Source organism: Sarcophilus harrisii, chromosome 1 (assembly GCF_902635505.1).
Source record: "Sarcophilus harrisii chromosome 1, mSarHar1.11, whole genome shotgun sequence".
Lineage (NCBI taxonomy): Eukaryota > Metazoa > Chordata > Mammalia > Dasyuromorphia > Dasyuridae > Sarcophilus > Sarcophilus harrisii.
Genome location: NC_045426.1, coordinates 683,650,193 through 683,655,155, shown reverse-complemented (window position 1 = coordinate 683,655,155; position 4,963 = coordinate 683,650,193). Strand labels below are relative to the sequence as shown.

General features: G+C 43.9%; 1 pseudogene; it reads left to right on the top strand.

The window, feature by feature from the left end:
* The first annotated feature begins 1,479 nt into the window (after nucleotides 1–1,479).
* LOC100914884 lies at nucleotides 1,480–3,514 on the top strand (annotated as a pseudogene).
* The last annotated feature ends 1,449 nt before the right edge of the window (nucleotides 3,515–4,963 follow it).

Below are 4,963 nucleotides of genomic sequence, written 5' to 3'. Positions count from 1 at the left end.
CCTGTTTCTATTAATGGTACCATCGTCCTTCAAGGAATCCAGGCTCTGGAAGCCTTCCATTCTGTTACCCTTAAATCTTATCAATTGCTCTGTGTGAGGGTTGCTCACCCACCATTGGTGTCTACCTTCCTCTTAACTCTCTTCTCTGGCTCCTAGAAGCTACAGCATTAGCAGTGGCCATATCCTAGTAACTGGGCAAATGTTTTCAACAAGATTGAGTGAGGGGAGCATTTTCCCCAACCAATCAACCAACTATCAAGGCAAGCAGATTTTAAATGACTTGTCCAGGATCTGGAATCACAAAAACTGAATTTAAATCTGGACTCAGATACTTCCTAGTTGTGTGACTGTGGGCAAGTCACTTACCCCTGTTTGCCTCAGTTTCCCAATCTGTAAAATGAACTGAAGAAGAAAATGGCAAACCACTCCGATATCTTTGGTGTTATCTATGGTGTCAGGAAGAATAGGACATGACTGAAAAAGACTGAATGACCAGCAGCCACCATCATCACCACTTACTTTCTGACTCTAGGCCCGGCACTCTATCCACTGAGCCACCCAACTGTCCAGGAGAGCCTAATATCTAGCTCTGATCTCATCCTTCAACTTTTCAAAAATCTTCCAAAATCCAATGAATAAGGCCCAAACTCTTCACAACCTGGCTCCAATCCATCTTTCTAGCCTTCTCTCCCACCCGATACATCACCCAAATTAGGTTACCACTTCCAAGACTTTCTTTATCCGGCCACTTCTCAGTTTCTGCTTGTTGACCGTCTATCATTTGTAAAGATCCAGATCAAAGGCCTTGTCTTCCATGAAACATTCCCTGAAATCAGCCACCCAAAACCGCCCTCTCCCTTTTAACTTTGCTTGGATCTTTATTACAGTCTAGTGGCATTTTAGTTTAAATTAAAAGTTATTTTGTATGCGACTCATATTCCCTGCTAAATATGTACTTCTTGAAGGTTAGAAGTACTGAATTACTTGAAGGTACTTGAAGGTTACAAGTCCCCATAAGGGAATTAAGCAAGAATTATATATGCTTTCTTACCCTAAAGTAGAAAATAGTCTGAGGACAGAGATCTTGGCCCTGGTGAGAAGGAATTTGCTATTCAAAGACATATTAAAGAACTTGGGCTCTCTGACCATACTCCAAAAGACCTTGGCCCCTTGGGAACAAAAGCCTTCCTTCTAGAGAGAAAAGTTTTTAACCAAAGGTTCTGGGAATGGACAGATGTGGAGAAAAGTCACTGTGCCTTTTCCTTAGTCTGAACTTGGCACGTGAGAAATGTCCTTCCCTTAAACGGCTAAGGCTTAAACTCAGCGCTAAGTGAACAGAGCTCTTTGTTGAAAAGAGGTAAGTCTTTCCCACTGAATCCAGAAATTGGCGGCAGAGAGAAGCTCTATGACCTCCTGTCTGGACAAGCACTACCTCATAGAAGTCATGTGCTCAGTGGAACACTGGTGGGCAGTAACCAGGAGACCAATAAACAGGCACATCAGCCCGGCAGAAACCATATACTATTAGAGACCAGAGAGGAGCAGTGCCATAATAGAATCAGAAGGCATTAGGGTCCCCTAGAAATAGAAAGATGAATTATTCTTCCACTCAAGGGCCCTAGCCTTCTGTTTCCTTTACACCTATTTCCCAAGTCACTCATCATTCTGCGTCTAAATCCCTTCTCAAGATTGGGTCTTTCCGAGGTACACACATACAGAGTGAGCTGCCGCCATGTCGGAAGACTTCACAAAATGGGACTACATGGTGTTCATACTCATGTTGCTCATTTCAGCCGCTATTGGAGTCTACTACGCTTGGAAAGAAAGAGGCAAGCAGACGGAAACGGAATTCCTGATGGGGGGCCGCCAGATGTCAGGGGTCCCTGTGTCATTGTCCCTCACGGCCAGCTTCATGTCCGCAGTCACCGTGTTGGGCACCCCGGCTGAGGTCTACCGCTTTGGGGCCATGTTCTCGCTCTTCTGCATCACCTACACCCTGGTGGTAATCATCACCACGGAGCTCTACATGCCCGTGTTCTACCGGCTCCGGATCAGCAGCACCTACGAGTACCTGGAGCTTCGATTTAATAAGTTAGTCCGTCTCCTCGGAACGGTTTTCTTTATCACCCAGACGATCCTCTACACCGGAATCGTCATTTATGCTCCGGCTCTCGCTTTGAATCAAGTCACGGGTTTCGAACTCTGGGGTGCGGTGGTGACTACGGGACTCGTCTGTACCTTCTACTGCGCGCTGGGAGGCCTCAAAGCCGTCATCTGGACGGATGTGTTCCAATCCGTGGTTATGGTGGCCGGGTTTTCTTCAGTTATCATACAGACAGCGCAACTTCAAGGTGGAATAAGTAACGTCATGCAACACGCCGAGGAAGGAGGAAGATTAAGAATATGGGACTTTAACCTGAATCCTTTACAGAGACACACTTTCTGGACAATTATAATAGGCGGTACCTTCACGTGGACCAGCATTTATGGCGTCAACCAGTCCCAAGTGCAGAGATACCTGGCCTGTAAAAGCAAAGGCCACGCAAGACTAGCGCTTTATTTAAATCTCCTGGGCCTCTGGATAATTCTCGCCTGCGCGGTTCTAAGCGGCTTGTCCCTCTACTCGATGTTTCGCGACTGCGATCCGTGGACGTCTCACAAGGTCAGAGCCCCGGATCAGCTCATGCCCTACCTGGCCGTGCTGATCCTCAACGAGTTCCCGGGCCTGCCCGGGCTTTTCGTGTCCAGCGCTTACAGCGGAACGTTGAGCACCGTGTCCTCCAGCATCACCGCTCTAGCCGCAGTAACTGTAGAAGATCTCATCAAACCGCAGTTAGTTTCACCTTCACAGAGGACTCTGTCTCTTCTTTCTCAAGGAATAAGCGTGTTCTTCGGGATACTTTGTATCGGGATGGCTGCCCTGGCCTCCTTAATGGGAGGCCTGTTACAGGCGGCCCTCAGCATATTCGGGATGATCGGAGGACCTCTGTTGGGATTGTTTACTCTGGGACTTTTAAATCCTTACGCCAACTCGATGGGTTCGTTTATCGGTCTGATGTTTGGATTTTCTTTCTCCATATGGACTGGAGTTGGGGCTTATTTTTACCCTCCACCTTCTTCCAGGACATTGCCTTTACCTCTTTCTGTGGCAAATTGTACCCTGACTAGAAGCTTGCCTCTGAATTTCACTGGCTTAATCGAATACTCAGTCTTGATGCCCTGGAAAACAGCTTTCAGAAGAAATTTTCTAATGAATAATTTATATTCCCTTTCTTACCTCTACCTAAGCACTTTGGGGACATTGATGACAATACTCATGGGATCAGTTTTCAGCTTTCTAACAGGTGGACACGAACAGTCTATTGATCCCAAGTACCTCTGGACCAAAGAAGATATGTCACTGGGTCAATATTTAACAAAGAAAAAAGAAGAAGTTTCAGAGTTACCCGCTTAACATGTTGGAAGAAGTTGATGAACTACCTTGAGAATCTTAAAATAAAGAACTGAAAAGAAACACTAGATGTTTTCAATGAGGCAGCTCAGAATGGGTGATCCTGTAGGATGGGTTATTTTTATATTTCCTAAGATAATTAAGATAAAGGTAGCTAGGTGGTGCAGTAAATGGAGGACCGGGTCAGGAAGTGGAATCAGGAAGTCTTGAGTTCAAATCCAGCCTCAGATACTTAGGAGTCCTGTGACTCTGGATAAGTCACTTAACTTTGTTTGCCTCCAAATTTCCTTCTCTGTAAGTTAAGTGGAAAAGGAAGTGGCAAAACACTCCAGTAACTTTGCTAAGAAAACTCCAAACAAGGGTGTTGAAGAATCAATCGGAAATGACAGAAAAAATGACTGAACAAAACCAATAACAAATGTGCATAAGAAAAGATTGATAATCTTACTGTAGTTTTCCTTGATTAGACCACATTGAGAATGCCGAATTTAGTTATGGGTATTACAATCTTATTTTAAGGCTAATAATAATACCTATAATGATGCTTTAAGCTTTGCGAATTGCTTTTAAATACATTAACTCATTTGATCTCCACAATAACTCTTGAGGGAAGTGCTATTAATATCACCATTTCGAAGATGAGGAAACTGACACAAAAAATGATTGACTTGTCACACAGTTAAATTATCTGAGGAAGAATTCCAATTCAGGTCTTCTTGACTGGATACCCTTTGCTCTAGATACAGAAGCATCTTGCATTGAAAAAATGGAATATTCAGAAGTGAAAAGACTAGAAAATTAAATCGATCAATTAAAGGAAGAGGAGGAGAAGAAGACTGGGGGGGGGGGAGAAAGAGAACAAGCTTTTATAGAATGCCTACTTTGTGCCAAGTACTAGAATAAGTACTTTACAAATATGCCATTCTATAAAGTATCCTAGAATATAGGAGTCCTTATTATCCCCATTTTATAAGTGAGAAAAATGAGGTAAACAGATTAAGCGACTTGCCAAAGATCACAGAGTTAATAGGTGTCTAAATCTGGATAGAAACCTGGGTCTTGAGCTTTAGGACCAGAGCTACATCCACTAGGCCCTTTAGCTGCCACTAATGGTGGGGCTGGGGGAGAGGGAGATGACCTAATAATGCTCAAAAAGCTTTAGTGTAAAAGGGATTATTTCCTTGGCATCAAAAGAGAAAAGTAGAAGTGACTTTTCTACCTACACTTTTCTACTGATGAGAGTCAACTAAAAGTGAAATGGATCACCTTGGAAGGAAGAGGGCTCCCCATCAGTTAAAGTACTCAAGTGTAGGCTGGATGACCCCAATCCAGTAGGATGTGGAGACAATTCTTATATGGTTTGGAGGAGATAGCCTCTGAGATCACTTCCAATTCAGAACTTCAGAGATAAGGAAGCAAAAACCAAGAAAAGCTATAACCTCTTAAGTCTTATTGACCTGCTGCCCTTCAGTCCAATGGATAGAGAGATCTGCTACAATACCACAGTGCCCC